Raw genomic sequence first — 20,208 nt, 5'->3', positions numbered from 1 at the left:
AGGTACACCATGTAACCTAAATACCTCTTACACAAACTTCTTGGCTAGTGCCAAAGATCCATCCTTCAAACTTCCAATTATAAAATGTGCAACCTTGGTCAACTTATCGACCAGAACTAAAATATCATCATGCCTCTGCCTAGTCATAGGTAAACCTTGTATAAAATCCATAGAAATCACTTTCCATTTGTACTCTGGTATATCGTGAGGATACAAAAATCCTACTAGATGAATGTGCTCAGCCTTAACTCCCTTGCATTCTAAACACTGGACAACAAAAGCAGTCACATCACGCTTTAACCCTGGTAAAAAATAAAGTGGCCTCATATTTGTAACCATCTTAGTCACTCTAGGGTGACCTGAATAAGGAGTACTGTGCATTTCCGCCATCACAATTTTCCTCAACCCTGCATGGTCGGGAATATACATACATCCATGATATCTTAGAAGACCCTCTATGTCAAAATTACATTCATCAAAATGGTGATCACATGGATCAGTGTGCAAAGATGTTTTAACCATCTCATAATGGTCATCACCTATGAGGTTTTCTACAACATGCTCTTGTAGTCATGTTCTAGCAGTAGATATAGCAGAGATATGCCTTCTCCTACTGAGAGCATCATCTACCATGTTTCCTTTACCCTTTATGTACTCAATACTAAAATCATACTCGCTGAGGAATTTGAGCCAACACCTATGTCTGACATTCATATTTGGTTGAGTAAAGATGTATCTCAACCCCATGTGATCCATTTTCAGCTCAAACGGTTTACCAATAAGATAATGCCTGCACATCTGCAAAGCATGAACAATGGCAACCAACTTAAGATCATGAGGCACATAGTTAACCTCACGTTGCTCTAGCTTACGAGACTCATAAGCTACAACTCTACCTTCTTACATCAACACTCCACCTAAACCATTTCCTAAAGCATCAGTGATCATGATGAAATACTTGTTGGGATTGAGAATCACAAGAATAGGAATGGAGGTGAACTTTTGTTTCATTCACATTCTAAGGAATCAGCCATTCAATAATAGCCCTAATCTTAGAAGGATCTATTGAAACTCCATCAATGGTGATAATGTGTCCAAGATAATGAATTTGTTTCTAATAAAAAGTGCAGTTGGTAAGCTTTGCATACAACTTCATGTCATGAAGACATTGCAAAATAATACACAAGTGTTCCTCATGCTTCTCCATAGTTTTTGAATAAATCAGGATGCCATCAATGAAAATCTCAACAAACTTAGCCAGACAATCTCGAAACACACTATTCATAAGATTCATGAATGTTGCAAGTGCATCCGTAAGACCAAAAGGAAAAACCACAAATTCATAGTGCCCATACTGTGTCTTGAAAGTTGTCTTAGCAATATCTTTGTCCTTGATCCTGAGTTGATGATACCCAGATCATAGATCTATCTTTGAAAATACCTTAGCTTCCTTCATTTGATAAAAAAGCTCATCTATCCATGGAAGTGGATATCTGTTCTTTATGGTAACCTTGTTCAGCATCCTATAATCAATACACAGGTGCAAGGTTCCATCCTTCTTCTTTATGAAAATCACTGGTGCTCACCATGATGACATGCTTGGACATATAAACCCTTTGTCCAACAATTCTTGCAACTACACCTTAAGCTTGTACATCTCAGTGGTGGTAATTCTATAGGGCACCTTAGATTGTGACTCTGCACCTAGCTTAATATCAATAAAGAAATCAAATTCTCTCTTAGGAGGTAGTTCGAGCAAATCCTTAGAAAATACATCCTGAAACTCCTGGAATATTGGGTAATCATCTATGGAAGGTATACGATCTTCAAGATCTTTCATGTACAACATAAAGATGACATCCCAACCTCTTAGCTTTCTTCAGCTGTATAGTTGAAATATGCCTAAGAACTATTGGCCTGTAACCCTATTCACCACTAATGGATTCCCAAAGTCATCCAAGCATTCAACTAACTTATCCTCACAATTTACTATTGCTTTATGCTCAGTAAGTCAATTTATGCTAAGTATGGCATCACATGACCCAAGTGGAGCTACATATAAATTTACTTGCATGTAAAAAGTTGAAAGTTCTAACTCACTACAGGATAGGCATTTCTCTACTTGTCACTCTATCTGATTTCCATACTCAACTAACCAAGGGTTAGCCATATAACCAACTCTAATTGGAAGTCTAGATAGTATACCAAGATCTACAAAAGACTCTGTAGCACTAGTATCAATCAAAATAGAAACTTCACAATCGTAAAGCTTACCATCAATTGCAAAGGATTTGCTTGAAACTTTGCTTGCTTATGGTCCACCACTGCATGAATTTGGTGTTGAACCTTTGGAACATGGTGTAGGAGCACCTAACCCTCCATTCTCCAAGAGCATCTATCATTTTAACTCTACATGAGTTCTACTCAAGGGCATTTGTGCCTAAGAGACAAATGTAATAGGTAGAAATAGTTATCTAATAAATCAAGCCTACTTGTAAGGCCTAGTCACCATTGGTGTTTTATAAACCATGGGTTTTTTACTATGGTCATTAGGAGCATCTTAGTCCTAGGATAGGATAGGTATGTTCTTACGCTTCTAAAACTATGTACTCAGCTAACACAGGAAATCCTTTGTTAATTGAGCCAACTCGGCATGGTTTGGGAGCTCGACAGTGCTTAAGAGTTACTGGTGTATAGTTTAGATTGACTTTCCTTTGTTAACCAACCCAACTTGGTCAAAACTATCTCCGAACTCAGTTAACATAGAAATTCTCGGCACATACGGAGGAAATGTCTTCAATGTCCCAGTAGGCTTGGCTAATACTAACTGCTCAACAAGACTGACTATTTTTTGTTACAATTAACAAACTTTCACCTAATCACTCCCAATAGTCAAAACCTTTGAAAATAAGTTGGATTAGATGGGAAAGGTCTTCAAATAGCCCTTTCAGGTGGGTGGAAGACACATATAGAACACAAAATATGTAACTTTGCATTTTGAATCAATAAAAAGATCCCATTTTTCTTGTAAAATGTTGCATTTTCATAGTGTACAGACTGGTACATATTGGCACATGTGAATGATTGATTGATCTGGAACCCTAAACATCTTAGCAGAAGAATGCAAGTGGTTTTGAGGGTTTGAAGTGCTCTGTAACCAAGGTTATTACCATTTGGTGACTAGTTTTAGGAATGATGCCCTAACTTGCATTCCCACCATGGGAATTTTAATGCCACTTGGTAAAATGCAAGTTAGGAAGATGTACCATAAGATCCATGAAGGATGGGAGATGGAAAGCAAGGCAACCAATTTTGCTAGCGAGCCCTAGGCCAAACATCGCTATGTGTTTGGTGCAAGACAATAGGTATTGAAGGGTTGTAGGCACTTGGGGAATGGATGAAACCAATCTAAGGGTGGATAATGATCTCTTATAGACCCTTATATATTTCTCGGTTGATAGCCTAAACTGGTCAACAATTAATTTTGTGTTTCCTTCACAAAACCTAGCAGTTAGACCTAAAAGGCAATTTTGCTATCTATGATCCTTGGGAACAAGATAGGTAGATTGAACCCACTAGTTTGAGTGGGATAAGTATTTTGGAGCCTTTCCACTCCCCTATAAACTCATCAATTTCCATTCAAGGCATAAACCTAGTATTTGGAAATTTTGTGCTTAAGACCTAGTTGTGATCTTTTGGGTGCCTAGGCCATGTTTTTGTGTAACTTTGTTTCAAAGGTGTAGAACCCTCTCTTGACTCCATCTTGGGGTGTTTGAAGTAGTTCAAGGCCACACCACAACATTGTTTCTTGTTTAAGGGAGAGCTCTGCATCAAGTGGTATTAGAGCAACCTAAGGTCCCATAGGGTAAGAAATTTTACAACACCATGGAAGGAGAAGATGAAGGAGGGTTACCTTCAAGGATGACCAATGCAGAGATTGTAAAGTACTTGAGAGACCAGAAACTAAGGCAAGATGAACAAAGAGGCAAAGAGATGCAATTGATGAGGCAAGATATGGATAAGCTTAAAGAAGAGCTTTGTAATAGAAGTAGTGAAAACTCTGAAGAAGTCAAACAAAGGGAGTGATGAAGAACCCCTTGAGCAAGAGGAAGAAGAATGTCTTGCTGACCAGAGGTTGCTTGTGAGGACTCTAAAATCAATGGAGAGGAGAACCATGGATGCTAAGATTGACTTGCCCACATACAATGGGAAGATGGACCCAAAGGTTGTAATGGATTGAGTAGATGCCCTAACCAATTTCTTTGATTGTGAAGACATCCCTGAGAACCAAAGGGTGAAGATTTCCAAGTCTAGACTCAAGGGCTATGCACTCACATGGTGGAACTTCACTCAAGATGATACTGTGAAGAATGAAAAGAATCCAGTCACCACATGGAAGAAGATGGTGACTCTACTCAAAGAGACCTATGTCCCTGAGGATTATGAAGTTCAACTTCATAAGAAGAGGATGAGTTTGAGGTAGAAAGAGATGGACATCCCTACCTACACTGAGGAATTTTAGAAGTTGGTGATGAGATACAAACTTGTTGAACCTAAAATTGTGAAACTTTCCAGGTATATGCAAGGACTAAGGCTTTCCGTTCAAGATGAATTGAGTTTGACAAGTCCTACCACTATAAACTAGTGCTATCAATTAACACTCAAAGTTGAAGAAAAGTTCAAGAGGAGGAATGAATAAAGTGGTAGAAAGAAGGGAAAGAATGATAGAGGAAAAGGAAACTTTGGGGGTAAAGGAACACAAGGAAACAAACCTCAAGGAGATTCTAACAAGGAGAATACCCAAGGTGAGAATAGTTCAAGAGGTGGATACAGAGGAAGGAGAGGAAATGATAGAGGCAGAGTGATGGAAGAAATAATGGGTAGATCAAATGCTACAATTGTAACCAGATGGGTCACTATACAAACAAGTGTCCTAAGAAGAAGACGAACCAAGGAGAAAGAAGAACTAACATTGTTCAAGAGGATGATGATGATGATGAAAGTGTTAGAGATTGTACTGGTGAAGAAGGGACTACTCTCATGATGAAGATGGCATTGATCCAAGCACCTATACCAGTGGGGCCTCCACAGAAAAATTTCTATAGGACCAACTACAAAAGCCATGGAAAGGCATGTAAGGTAGTTATTGATTCAAATTCTATTGAAAATCTTGTTTCTAAAGAAATGGTAGGTAAATTGAATCTAGAAAGAATACCCCACCCTAATCCCTCCCATGTATCTTGGCTAAAAAAAGGGAAACAAACACTAATAAATGAATAGGCTTGGGTAGATTTTCAAATAAAATATTATAAGGATAGAGTCCTTTGTGACATTGTAGACATGGACATTTGTCACCCTTTATTAGGTCATCCATGTCAGTATGATCCTAAGGCCAAACATGATGGTATCACTAACAAATACCAAACCACCAAAGATGGACATAAATACAATCTTCTTCCCAACCCTAACCCTCACCAAGAGAAACCCAAAGAACAATTAGTTGTCATGGTAGGTGAACAAGAGATGTTGAATACCATCAAAGATTCTCAAATAGGGTATGCCCTAGTCCTCAAACCTAAGATGAAAGTAGTCTCCCAAGAAGTGCCTAAAGAAGTAAAGGATCTATTGCAGAAGTACAAAGGGATACTTGTAGGGGATACTCCAGATGAACTCCCACCATTGAGGGACATCTCACACCAGATTGACTTCCTAACAAGTGCTTCTCTACCCAACAAGGCTGCATATAAACTTACCCCTGATCAGAATGTAGAGGTATGTAGGCTAATTAGTGATCTATTGGCTAAAGGACTCATCCAAAAGAGTCTCAGCCCTTGTGCAGTCCCTAGCGTTTTGGCCCCTAAAAAGGATGGAAAATGGAGACTTTGCACTGACTCTAGGGAAATCAACAAGATAACCATAAAGTGTAGGTTCCCTATACCTAGGATTGAAGATCTTCTAGACCATCTGGGAGGAGCATGCTACTTTTCCAAAATAGACCTTAAATTAGGCTACCATCAGATAAGGTTTAGGCCTGGAGATGAGTGGAAAACAACATTCAAAACCACTGAAAGGTTATATGAATGGCTTGTCATACCATTTGGTCTAAGTAATGCCCCTAGCAACTTTATAAGGCTAATGAATGAAGTGCTTCATGACTTCATAGGTAAGTTTGTGGTCATCTATCTTGATGACATATTGATCTTCAGTAGGTCTAAAGAAAAACACATGAAACATTTGGAACTAGTCCTTCAAAGGCTACATGAAAAGAAGTTGGAAATCAACCTTGAAAAGTGTGCATTCATGTAGATAGAATTGACATTCTTGGGCTTTGTCATCTCAAAGAGCACTTTGAAGATGGATCCTTAAAAGGTTGAGGCCATCCTCAATTGGCCAACACTTAAAACAATAGTGGAAGTTAGAAGTTTCCATGGATTGGAAAACATTCTATAGGAAATTTGTCAAAAACTTTAGTCACATATGTGCAGCTCTATTGGCTACTAGCAAGGGAGGCAAGAAGACAAAGTTTTAATGGACAACCCAAGCAGATGAATCATTTGAATACTTGAAAGGTAGGGTAGCACAATATCCAATCTTGGCACTACCTACCTTCAATAAAATGTTCACAATAGAAACTAATGCAAGTAACCTTCCCATAGGAGCGATTCTTAGTCAGGAGGGAAGACCAGTGGATTTCTTCTTTGAAAAACTAAATGATGCCAAGAAAAAGTACAATACATATGACCTAGAACTATATGCTATGGTTCAGGCTTTGAAGAAATGGATGCACTACTTGCTTCCTAAGGAATTTATTGTATATACATAGAATCATGCATTAAGCTTCCTAAATAGCCAAGACAAGTTGAGTTGCTGACACATGAAGTGGGCTGAGCAACTCCAAGCCTTCACATTTTCAATCAAACATAAGAAAGGTATTGCAAACAAAGTAGTAGATGCTCTCAATAGGAGAGTCACCTTGGTGGAAGAAGTCCAAGTGCAAAGTGTGGGGATTGACGCCCTTAAGTAGTTATACAAGGATGATCCAGACTTTGGGGAAATCCATAAGGTTTGTTCTTCATTATCTGATGCATATAACACAATATATTTTGAATATTTGTTGCAAAAATGTCTACTATTGAAAGGACAACTCTGTATTCCTAGATGTTTCATGAGCGAAAACTTGATCAAAGATAAGCATTGTGGTACATTAGGAGCTCACTTTGGGATTGACAAAACTCTAGAGCTCCTAAGGAGAAACTATCATTGGCCCAAGTTACCTATTGATGTAAAAAAATTTGTTGAGACTTGCATAATATGCCAAAGAGAAAAGGGAGTAAGGATAAATCAAGGTCTTTATCAGCCCTTACCTATTCCAACCAAGCCATGGGACAGTGTGAGCATGGATTTTTTCTTAGGTCTACTAAGGAAAAGACAAGGTTTTGATATCATTTTTGTTATTGTAGACAGATTTAGTAAAATGGCTCATTTTGTTCCTTGTAAGAGCTCTAATGATGCTTCACATATTACTAACCTATTTTTCAAGGAAGTAGTTAAGATTCATGGATTGCCAACATCCATTATTTTAGACATGGATGTGAAATTCCAAGGTCACTTTTGGAGGACCTTATGGAAAAATTTGGGCACAAATACTTTCTTTAGTTTTGCCTACCATCCACAAACAGATTGGCTAACTGAAGTAGTCAACAAATCATTAGGAAAATTTTTAAGGTGTCTAACAAAACAACATGAGAAAACATGGGATGTGATCCTCCCTCAAGAAGAATTTTCTTTAAATGATCTAGTCAACAGATCAACAGGGAAGACACCATTCTATGTAAACTATGGATTCCATCCTAGAGGAGTCATGGAACTAAGAGACTTACCAAGTGAATTCAAAACTAATGCACAAGGTGAGGAATTCTCAACATGAATAAACAAATTCATGATCAGGTTAGAGATACTCTAAATTAGAACACTGCAAGATACAAACAACAAGTAGACAAGAAAAAGAGGCATGTTTCATTCAAAGAAGGAGATCACTTATCTAAACAAAGCAAGACTACCAAGGGGAGACACAAAATTGTAGACGAGGAAGATTGGACCTTGCCAGATATTGCATAAATTTGGAGAGACTGTTTATGAGATTTCATTGCCTCCTAACATATCAATTTCTCCTATCTTTAATGTTTCCGATCTCACCCTTTTCAAAGATGATACATGTACTAATGATGTAATGTAGGATGCTGATGAACATGCAGAATGGATCAAGGATCTACCACCTAGCCAACCACTTCAATTGGAAAAGACTTTGGATTCTAAGGTGGTCAAGAAGACAAGGAAGAAGACCTATACAGACTACTTGGTCAAGTGGAAGGATCTTCCAGACATAGATGCTACATGGATGAGTGATGAATGCATTGCCAAGCATGGCACCTCTGTTCAACAATTATCCTCAAGTGAGACTTGAGTTTTTCAAGCAAGGGAGTATGGTGCAGAAGCACCTAACCCTCCATTCTCCAAGAGCATCTATCATTATAACTCTACATGAGTTTTACTCAAGGGCATTTGTGCCTAAGAGACAAATGTTATAGGTAGAAATAGTTATCTAATATATCAAGCCTACTTGTAAGGCCTAGTCACCATTGATGTTTTATAAACCATGGGTTTTTGACTATGGTCATTAGGAGCACGCCCTAGGATAGGATAGGATAAGTATTTTCTTAGGCTTCTAAAATTGTGTACTCGGCTAACACTAGGAATCATTTGTTAACCGACCCAACTCGGCATGGTCTTGGAGCTCGGTATGGTTTGGGAGCTTGACACTGCTTGAGAATTACTGGTTTAGAGTTTACGCTAACTTTCCTTTGTTAACCGACCCAACTCGGTCGACACTATCTCAACAAGACTGATAGTGTCTACTTGGTCATCATTTTGATATTGAGGAACATATTTAAGCAGATGGAAAAACCATTCATTATACTGCGTGACTGACATGACTCCCTGGATCATTGTATAGAACTCTAATGCCTTCTTGTCATAAAATAACTGAGGCAACCATCACTTTCATAAATGTTGCATGAAGTCTTCCCATGATATCTCACTATGCTGTAACTTCTTCTTTGCCATAACATTTTCCCATCATGTTGTTGCTTCACCAACTAGCTAAAAGGTAGCCCACACTACTCTAAATTTTTTGGTGAAATTACGGACATGAAAATACTTTTCCATGGTAGCTATCCAAGCTTCTGCATCCTCTCCTAAGGTCTTACCATTAAAGGTGGGAGGTGTGATCTTCTTGAGGTCCTTACTAAGATCTTTTGTGATCTGGACCCTGTCATGAACTAAACTAGCCATCCTACAGTTAGCTTCTTCCTTCTATTGCTCTTCATTCCTTCTATCTTCCTCCCGTTTCCTCTTAGCCTCAAGCAGTTGATCCTCCTCTCTTTTCTTTCATTCCTCTTCTTGCTGGCACATAGCTTCCTTGCGCTCATTCTCCTTAGCATGTCGTCCTCTCATGGAATTTTCTATGTCATCCATGCACTGTCCCTACTAAGTGAGGAGAGCCACAATTTGGTCCAACCTTTGGTTTTTGGGCTTGTTTTGAGGACCATTGTTGCCTCCACCCCTATTGCCTCTACAGGAATAGATGGTGATAGATTACTCTTGTACCAAGAGCAGAGTACAAAACATTAGCTTCAGTAAGACCTTAGGTCCTAGTGTTAAACTAGGCTTTGATACCACATGTTAGGACTGATATTATCAAATGTTTCCATGTATGCAAAAAAATCACAAAATGTGGAAATCAAAACGTTTAAAAAGTCAACACAAACGATGTATTGCAAATTTATTCCATTAAATCAAAGTTGGAAACGAGTATCACATATCACCATTACATAAGCATCATCATTTAAAAAAAAAATATTTAAGTGATATTACATTGTTGACCACATGTCGGTCTCAAAATAAACAATATCATAAAAACTACACATCAAGGAGTTGTCAAAAGTATGCTGACCTATATGCCGAACATAAGAATCATGACTGCGTTAAATGAGATAAACGTACAATAACATAAAAGCACATAATTTCATGCCATTGGACCTGTGAGTCCATTTGCATGTAGTCTTGTCTTCAAGCCATCAAAACATTGTCCATCTACTATGATAAGACAAAAGAGTGATCCAGGTGCTTTTACCACCCAACCATGGAGTGGTTAGGTCCCTGAGGTTCTCTGGTTAAGAAGAACTTCCTGACCCTGGCACGAGAAGGCTAGCAACTCAACATAATTGGATCAAAAGGATCTGGTGCAGCCATGTGATCTAATCTACTTACACCTATGTCTAGTAGAAATATTCACAAGGATATGGAAGAGGAATAACAAATAATTAACCTTGCATTTCAAACTTATGCATAATTATTTTATTGAGCTTGGCCAAGCTTGAAGAACTAGCATAATTGTAAAAGACTGGTAGGTAATTTATAAGGAATAAAAATGCAAATTTCCCTTAATTACCCTCCTCTTTAAATCCACATTCAACACCCTTCCTAAGAGTCAAATTTTATTCCCAATACAACTTTATGTAAGCTGATAAACATCTATCTCAAAAGGAAAACTTCTAAAAACTTTAATATACATTGGTTGTAAAGCATTATATACATAACAAATCTACTATATTTAGAAGTGAGTAAAAATAAAACTTAAGTAATTCCAACTCATCATTTCTTATGGTTCAAAACTGACTTTGTAATACATCCACCACATCATATTATTGAATCCACTATTACATAGGGAAGTTCGGATTTTAACCTAGATAATTTCAAGACTCTCCTAAAGTAGGCAATACAAATGACCAAACTAGAGTTCTGGGTAACATATATTTATTTGGCAGCTTTTCATATATGTATATATAGTATATGGTTGTATATGCCATACAAATCGAAAACACATATTGTATAAAAACATAACACAGGCAAATAATAGTTTCCTAATACACGCTGAGAAATCCATTTATCATAATAAAGTTACAGACAAATATTTTATAAATTCTACCAACAATCACTTATTCATTAGCACAATGATTGACACACGCAATAACACTTCTGACAACCATCAAATATTCATTTGAGTTCTTGTAAGCTTGAAAGGATATTAAGGTATAGAAACCTAGTTTCACATATAGTTTGGCCAAAAAGATAAGCTATCTAATCCCTTGTTCAGCAATATCTAAGATAAATCACTTGTTGACAATATAAATAGGTCTGCTATAGGCTATTAGCCCACTCAGGTGATTGAATCATCAAAAGTTAAAATTTTGCTCATTTCAAATAGCTGAAAAGTAAATGGGGAACATTTTTTTCTCACCTAAAAAATATAGCCAAACGGTTTTCATAAGTTCTCAACCAGCACGTGAAAATCACTTTTTATGGATCTTAAATTTCTTTTGCATAAATTTAGAAAATCCACACATCTAATAAAATCAAATCATAAATTTAAGAGCTCGTACAATAAATCTCATCACTCAGATGGAATCTTGACTACAATTTTGCTATGATGTGCAAGAAAAAAACATACACCATTTGTACTTTCATTGCCAACAACTGATAACAATTGAAATATTGATAGCAAATCTAAGAAGGGAATTAAAGGAACCTAGAAATGTTTGCAATAGACTCAAATGATTCATTGAGCTTTATTCAAAACAATCGAATCTTCACCTGAGTTGTTTCTTCTTTCCTTGCCAACTATCCTCCTCCTCCCCAAAACCACAACCCCCTCCTCTTCTTGCGATTTCTAGAAGAATTTTTTTTTCTACGTTTATTTTATTTCTCAAAGCAAAAACGGGCCTCCCTTTCTCATTGAATTCCCTCCAATCTTAAATCGCTCTCCCCTCTTCTCAAACAACACGACTCTTCCCCCCCTCGCCCCAACCCCCCCTGTTTTAGCAACTAACATCATGGTTAAATAAATGAATGTTCATTATTTCAAACTTCCACTGCCCACCGATAATGGGTTTTCAACTTCCACTTGGCTAAAGAAGCAAATAAAACATTTAGTTAAATTAAATTCATCTTTATCTACTCATGACCGCTTCAAACTTTTTTCTAAATTTTGAAACAATTATTATTTTCTAATAATAAACGACAGAGTACTTTTTTCTTCATATATATACATATATAAATTTAAATGTTTTGACTAGATCATGTAATAAACAAATCCACACTTTTATTCATCTTTTTTATTTTGAAATCGAACTAGCTTTGGAATCAAAAGATAATCAATTTAATATGAATAAAATAACTACATGTGTGTGTGCATACACCATACCATCTGAACCAACCCTTCCAAGGAGCTAAACTTCTCTACCTCAACCACCCTTCCACCTTCTATACCTGCACACTTACAAATTCGCACAGGCCAAAACATTAGTATTGCCAATATAATGATAAATAAAATAACATTTTTAATATGATATCTCTTATCAAAATTCATAACCTCAATTACATTTAAATAATACAAATTTTAAACATTCATCATACATCACAAGATATAACATGTCAATACAACCAGAATATTAACCAACATGTTGCTAACTCATAAATCAATTATATAACGATTATCATAACGACAAGTCAATTTAATTACCCATCTAATATCATTGACAATAAAAGTCTAATCAAAATCTATAAGGTATTCGACTCAAGTCGAGTCATACAAAGTCAAACATAGTCTAAGAGTTGAACTCATAACATATCCTAATAAATAGCATGTCGAAAAGTGAGTCATGATAGTGAGCATCAAAGATTGTATATTTATTCTAATTGAAAGATACGTGTTTGGCGTTTTCAACTATTTGTATGGTGAAATGAAGGCATTTATGAAAGAACTAGAAGCTGATGAAAATAAAATCTGAGTTGAAAGTGACAATTTTGTTGTAATATTTTTGTATAAGTTAAGATCTTGACTTCAACTTTGTAAAAGTTAGAGTTAGTTGCAAAGAGCATGGCTAACCTCCAAATTCCAACTTTTGAGGTAGTTCTGAATCCTAGAAGTCACTTATGTGAAAGAGGCCTATAAATACAAGGCTTATTTAATGTAATTAGGGGAATAACTTTTGCAAAGGGGAAATGTTGGAGGAATTTTCATTGAACATTAATTAACATTTGATTCCACATTATGTGTAATGATTTTGAATTTGTTATATTCTTAGAGTTAATGAAGAGTGCACTTGTTTGTATGTCCAAATGTCCTCCTAAGTCGTGATGACTAATTTCTCGTAGTTTAAGTTGGTGATTCTTACATACATTTATGTGGGTCATAAGTATCTTATGTAATCCATGCAAAGAAAAACATTCATCTTTTGGTATCTTGATGTGAATGTACTGGGATAGTTTATCTTTTTGTATGTTAGGGTCTACTATCCATTCTTTGTCATCATTGCATTTTGTGCTCAAAACCTCCTTACAAATTGTTGTCTTTTAGGGATCCAATCAAGTGTTTGTATGTATATCTCTTGGGTTTCTGTCATTCATCATATTTAATTTCATGTTTTATCCTTTCTTACTCGAAGGTGAAAAGTACATAAAATCACAAATACACCCATCATACAAGGGAGCTGCCCCTCTAAAACATAGAGGAAGGTTGTAAATTGGTAGCAATGGGTTACAATCTCTCCAACTACAAAGGTAGTCCAGAGGCAACAACACATGTAAGAAACCTAAGATGTATAAAGGGAAGTGTCATCACGTATGCCTAACCCTTGAGTTTGTCCTAAAAGCTTCTCTCGACCCCAATACTCAAATCACCATATGCGACATCAGTAAGTCTTTCATATGGACAAGGCCACTAACCATGCAAGACCTCTATCAAGTCTCTTCTCCCACTCCCATCCTAGTCAAGACCTCAATCAAGTATTCAAGTATGAGCGATGAGTATATCTTAATAATTCGTTTTCATCATTTAATTTGTTACATATTAATGCAAATGCTTCTCAAATTAATTGTGTATAAGTTTTTTCATCAACATTTGATATCACCGTGTGTGATCCATCATTACAATAGAAGATAAATAAATATTTGCATTATTTTAATAGATTATAAAAATATAATGATTCTTAAATATCTTTAAATTTTATATGATTGTTTTCCTATTAAAACTCAATATTATCATTTATAATTCTTAATTACCCAATCTCTATCTAATCCTTGTTTATGTACTTTATTTATATAGTTATCCACTTTCTTTATATTATATAATTTAGGCTCATAAAATGTTAAATAAGAAAACAAAGTTGAAGCTCATAACTCCTTGTGACAAAAATAGAGTTTTGTGTTTATTATCTCTATCAATAGTCATATAGCAATATAGTATTAGCTTTGAAATCAATATGGTATCCTTGTGAAATTGAAGATTTTCTGCCTTTGGAAACATCTTAATCGCCTTTTGTGGTTGATAAGATTAAAGGACCATAACACCATCAACGGTTTCGATCTCTTCCCACATTGATGGAATTCCTTATTAACCGCGAAGATTTCCCGGGAGAGAGATAAGATTCGTTAAAACTCGTGCACGTCTGGGAAATCACCAGCAGTGTTCCCATCATTATCACACTCATCTCTATCCTTTCCTGACAGCTGCGAATCGAGAACAATTTGGTGACTAGGCATTAGGCAAAACAAGGTGTTCGGTTTAGATTGACTTTATGCGATTGACCCTTCAATCTCTCAACCGTCGATCTGAAAATTCCCCAAACCCTTTACTTACAGCAAAAGGAATACAAAACTCTCTCCTAATTAAGTTTTCTGTTTTACAAAACGAGTCTGCTCATCGAGGCCGGCCACAAGTTAGGGTTCGCACGAACTAGGGTTTTAGGTTTTGGTTTTATATAAACCCTATCGACGTTCGCTCTTTGGAGAATCTGCCAAGCAGGGAAATTGGCTTGCAATTGAATACTTGGTAAGATTACAAGGATACATGGTCGAATTTGTTAGTTCCTCGTTTCTTACGATTAGATCAGGCCATTTCTTTTATTCCATTTTTTGTGATCTAATGTTGTTCGCGTTTCTGTCCTCCAGTTTTTGAAGGATTTTATTTTTAAGTTCTATAGATCAGCCGGATGATGACGATAATCCTAGATCTGTTCCGATTATTCATGACGATTCAACATGCATCACCAGCTGACGGCTGCTTATCTGTGTTATTTAGTGTTAATGCCTTTCCAGCATTCTGTTTTAGTGGTGCAGAAAAGGTTTTCCGTCTCTGTTTTGCATTTTCTTTATTAGTTTTTCCTTTTCATGTATCTTTTGCACAAGGGTATGCCGGATGAGGACATAATTTCATAGACCTGTTCTGAATCGTATTGAGGATTCAACATGCATCACCAGCTGACGGTTACCCATTTGATCTGACTGAGTATTTGATTTTATTTTGGATTTTCTATTTGTGTTTGTCCTATTTTGTTGATATGGGTTCTGTGATGATATTTTCTGATACTCTGCGTTTCGCTTTCGTCCAATAAGTTTTTAATTTTTTGATTACTGACTTGTTAGTTCTGATCTGTTTTTCCTGTTTGAAGTCCTGCTCTGTCTTTGTTAGATCTTAAACGCGTGTTCTAGCTTCTGCAATCGGCAAATTGCTGAACGGAAGTTTTAACTCATTCATAATTTTTTTGATGTGCTCTGATTTTCGAATCAGGATGAAAAAAGTGTAAATGCAATATGATAGGAAACATTGGTGCATAAATTGAAAATTAAAGTACAAAGGCAGAATATTGTAGGAAACATTGCTCAAATTCTTGTTTAAGGTTTCTGAACTCTAATACCTAGCAAAGGCTGTAGAATTATAAGCTAAAGAAACATCAAATCTATCTGAAAGTACAACAGATACAGGCAGTTGTACGTAGGTTACATACCCCGATCCAGCCAGCTTAACAGATCCACTATAATCCACTAACTACAATATCTTGCCTATATCAAGGGTAGGCGAACGCCGGGGCCAAAGTAACTAGTAGGCAGTAGCCGAACGCCGCGATTACAGAGAGGAAAGTTTGGCTCTGCTTTTCTGTAATAAGAAAAGCAGATGTGAGCCTTTAGCCAAACTTGCTTCTTTTAACACATGACACAACAAATTAACAGACAAAGTTAGTGTAAGGTATTATAGTTTGGTATTTTCCGTGCAATCTTTGCACCGCCACAACATACTTAACGAATAGTCAGACAGATTTAGGATAAGGTAGTTAGGTACTATGGACCGGAGCCAGAAGCCGGAAATATGACTTGTGTGATACATTGGCAGACAGGCTTAGGGCAAGTTGCGTACACAGGCGTTTGATGGGCTTTTGTCTCAAATGGATTGATAGACGTAGGATAAGGTCTTATGAAGGGGTGTACTGAGGTGCTATAGAGCGGGGTGTCTCGTAATTCTGAAATATGACATGGGACAATGAATGGGCAGACATGTTTAGGAAGAGGGGCAAGGATACGGTCTTATGGAGGGGGTCTGAGAAACAAAGGGGGTGTTTTGCCCTCCGCACAGTGTACACAGACCGAGTGAGGACATTAGAAGTAAGGTAAGGTAAGTTGTGCCCTGTAGTCCTACTTAGGGTAGGATCATTGATTTTGTAGAGGAATTTGGTTTTCACACGGTCATTGCAAAACTTTAAGGGCCTGTTTGGTCGCTGATGGTTGCTGGAATACAATTGGAATAGTCATTCAAAATTAGAATATGATTCTGGAATACAACTGGAATAGTCATTCAAAATTAGAATATGATTTTTATTTATCGTTCGGTGCACGGAATTGGAATGAGGAATAGGAAAACGTATTTCCATTTTAGTCCCAAAATGAGCATTTGTCCATTCAAAAAAATATTTGTTATTGGAATAGACCATTTCTATTCTGGTTGATTTTTTTAAATTTAATTATTTTTAAGTCCGTGGTTACAGACAGGTAAAGGTTTTCAATATTTTCAATTCAAATATTTCAGCGATTTTTCAATGGCGCCGCATTCGTCATTTCATTTTATTCGCCTACGGACTTCTACGCTATTACCACAGACGTCAACGCAGAGTTGCATTGACTTGGACATTAATCACAAGTTTTTTACATCTCTCTGGCATATTGCTTGTTAGCATATGAAAGAGATGACCTGCATGATGGTTAGATATGTCGCTGGATAAGCAATAGGGTGAAGAGAGTACCATCGGAGATGCCAAGCTGAATAAACATACAAACATGCCAAGCTGATTAAACAAACAGAAATGTTCTGCAAGGTTGGAACGCCAAGTTGATTGAGCATACCCAAAAGAAAGTTCTGCAATAAAGCAATATATCAGGGAAGAATGCATGGAAGAATATGACGGAAAGAAGATTTAATATAATATATATATGAATTTAACCCTATTCCAATTTAAGCTTATATAATCAAACGAGGGATAGACAAGATTGGATTGCAGTTTTCCATTCCTATTCTTCATTCTTCATTCTCATTCAAATTTTTTATTTTAATTCTCAATTCTTATGCTTGCAACCAAATGGGCCCTAAGAGGGGATTGAAAGAGAAAATACACTAGTATTAAATATTATATTGAAAACTATAAATTTTTAAAAAAAAATCATATTGAAAATTTTTAATTGGGAAAAATATAATAATTTAGTATATTATAATAAATATAAATAAATATTTTGGGTTTTCCAATTGACCATCTTTCTTCTTATCTTATCTTAGCATTCCTTATTTTGTGGGGACAAACAAAACATGTTATTGGGCAACAATTATTGAGAGATTAAAATTAAGAATTCTATCATAGAAAGCAAGATGGCTATCTTTTGCTGGACGCATTTGGCTGGTTAAAACTGTCTTGTCTACCATTCCTAATTACTATTTTGCTGTTGTGAAGGCTCCTTCCTCAATTATGAAACAAGTTGAAAAGATCATTAGAGAATTTCTTTGGAATGTTAGATGATAAGAAGATATCTTGATAAGAAGATATGTTGGGGATGCAGGTATCCATGATCTATCCCTTAGGAATAATGTATACAAAATCAGACAGCAAATGGTGTTGGGATATGCAACGTAAGTATTTGGATAGTAGTGACCCTTCTAGAATTTTTTTCTTGTCTAATGGAATTTCATGATATCTTCAAGGAAGGTAGTGGTAAACTATATCTCATGGACTATTCATAATGGTGATAGTGTTAAGTTTTGGTCCGACTCTTGGAATGGTCTCCCACCATAAGCGATTTCTAACCATCTCAAAGATATTATGTCTCTCACCATTGACTTATGGGGCTCACAACTTTTAAATTATGTGTTCGCTATTGATATTTTATCGGGTAAGGTTATATGGAGGGATACTATAGATCTTCCAATTGATGTAGTTCACAGGGATGCTTTGCAACAAGTCTTTTCAGAAAGAGCAATATTTCTTTCTAATAAGTAGGATACTTTATTTTGGGCTATTTCTAAAGATGGAAGATATACAATAAAGGAGGGTTGCGAAGTCTTACATCGGTCAAATATCAGCAAAGTCCCTAACCATGCTTTCTCTTTTTGTTGGAATAAATTTGTTATCTCCAAAGCTGGTTGCTTCACTTGGTTGGCTCTGAGGAAAAAAAATTCTTACTAGTGATCAACTTGAAAAACACCACATTACGTAGCCTTTCAAGTGTACTCTTTGCACGGTTGAAGATGAAACTATGGACCACCTTCTTCTAAGCTGCCCATTTGCTCATGATCGTTGGACTTTTGTGTTAAACAAGTTGAGTCTCTCTATGCCTCTTCCAAGAAAACTATGGGACTTGTTTCAAGCATGGCTTGTGTTTTTTTCTAAATCTCTTTTTTCTTCTATGTGGAGTTGTGTCCCTACTGCTATGGTTTGGGCTCTGTGGTGGGAGAGAAATAAACACATTTTTTGCCAAGATTTTAACTCTTTATAAACAGTCCAAGATGGCATTCAAAAATCAATCTCTGAAGTTGTTAACAACAACATCTTAAATGCTAAATGCAATTATCTGTTCTCATCTTGGGATGGAAAAATTATCAAAGAATGGGATGGTTTACTTGCTCCTTTTGGCTTTGTTTTAAACATCAGTTGAAAGTATCCTCTAGATTGTTCATTAACCAAATGGATCCCCCCTTCTACTGATTTTGTTAAGCTCAACTTTGATGGTGCATCAAGAGGTAATCTGGGTAAATCTGGCATTGACATTTGCATTAGGGATCATGGTGGTATAGTGCAAGCAATTAAAGCTGTTCCAATTCCCTTAGGCACTAACAACATTGCTCAAGCTCAAGCTTTGCTCATTGGTCTAGTGTTGGCTAAGCGAAGACGGTTTAATAAAATTCATATTAAAGGCGATTCCATGGTTATTATTAATGCATGCATCAAGAGATCACTCCTGGATTGGAAACTCATGTATATTATGAATCAAATTTGGAATCTTGTAGATTCTTTTGATGACCATTTTATCTCACATATCTACTGTGAAGGTAATGGAGTCGTAGATTATCTTGCTAATCCACAAAGATTTCAGAGACAATAATGTCTTTACCTTCTTCTGCTTTGATGTACATTTTGCTGTTAACATCAGTTCTTTCAAATCTTATTTGCATTAGATACTTGTGAAGTCTCTCATACCATGCTCTAAGTGCTTGTTTCAAACCATAGAGTGCTTTATGTAGCTTACAAATCATATTCTTGTTATTCTCATCAACAAATCCTTCTGGTTGTTCAATGTAGACTTCTTCTAGTATACCATTTAAAAAAACAGATTTTACATCCATCTGATAGACTTTAAAATCTTTATAGGCAGCATATGCAAGTAAAGTTCTTACTCCTTGCATTCTAGCAACAGGGGCAAATGTTTCCCCATAGTCTATTCCTTCTTTTTGAGCATAACCCTTGCATACTAGTCTAGCTTTGTTTTTGGTAATCTCACCATTTTCATCTAGCTTGTTTGTGAATACCCATTTGGTGCCAATCACATTCTTGTCAACTGGTCTGGGAACCAAACTTCAGGTTTTGTTCTTCTTTATTTGATCAATCTCTTCTTCCATAGCTTTGTACCAATCATCCTCTTGTAATGCACCATATACTATCTTAGGTTTAGATTTGCTAATCAGACATGATTCATGTCTTAGTCTGTTTTTTGTCATTGGTCTTGCATCTTTGTCACCAACTATCTGTTCAGCAGGGTGATGTCTTTTTACATATT

General features: G+C 36.3%; 2 long non-coding RNA genes across 3 annotated transcripts; one reads left to right on the top strand and one right to left on the bottom strand.

Annotated features, from left to right (window-relative positions):
• Positions 1-9,880: 9,880 nt before the first annotated feature.
• On the bottom strand, positions 9,881-16,114 carry LOC149537083 (uncharacterized). 2 transcript variants are annotated; one of them, XR_016357974.1, is made up of 3 exons: positions 15,906-16,114; positions 12,323-12,394; positions 9,881-10,252 (listed from the first exon to the last, which is right to left on the bottom strand). It is a non-coding gene; the product is annotated as an uncharacterized LOC149537083 (long non-coding RNA). The 2 variants fall into 2 exon arrangements; XR_016357973.1 differs by having other exon boundaries at positions 12,323-12,387.
• LOC149537084 (uncharacterized) lies at positions 14,800-15,441 on the top strand. Its single transcript, XR_016357972.1, has 2 exons — positions 14,800-14,950; positions 15,070-15,441. It is a non-coding gene; the product is annotated as an uncharacterized LOC149537084 (long non-coding RNA).
• Positions 16,115-20,208: the final 4,094 nt, after the last annotated feature.

Source organism: Cupressus sempervirens, chromosome 10 (genome assembly GCF_028749045.1).
Source record: "Cupressus sempervirens isolate cs-2001-9-10 chromosome 10, ASM2874904v1, whole genome shotgun sequence".
Classification (NCBI taxonomy): Eukaryota; Viridiplantae; Streptophyta; class Pinopsida; order Cupressales; family Cupressaceae; genus Cupressus; species Cupressus sempervirens.
This window is presented reverse-complemented; position numbering and strand designations above follow the sequence as displayed.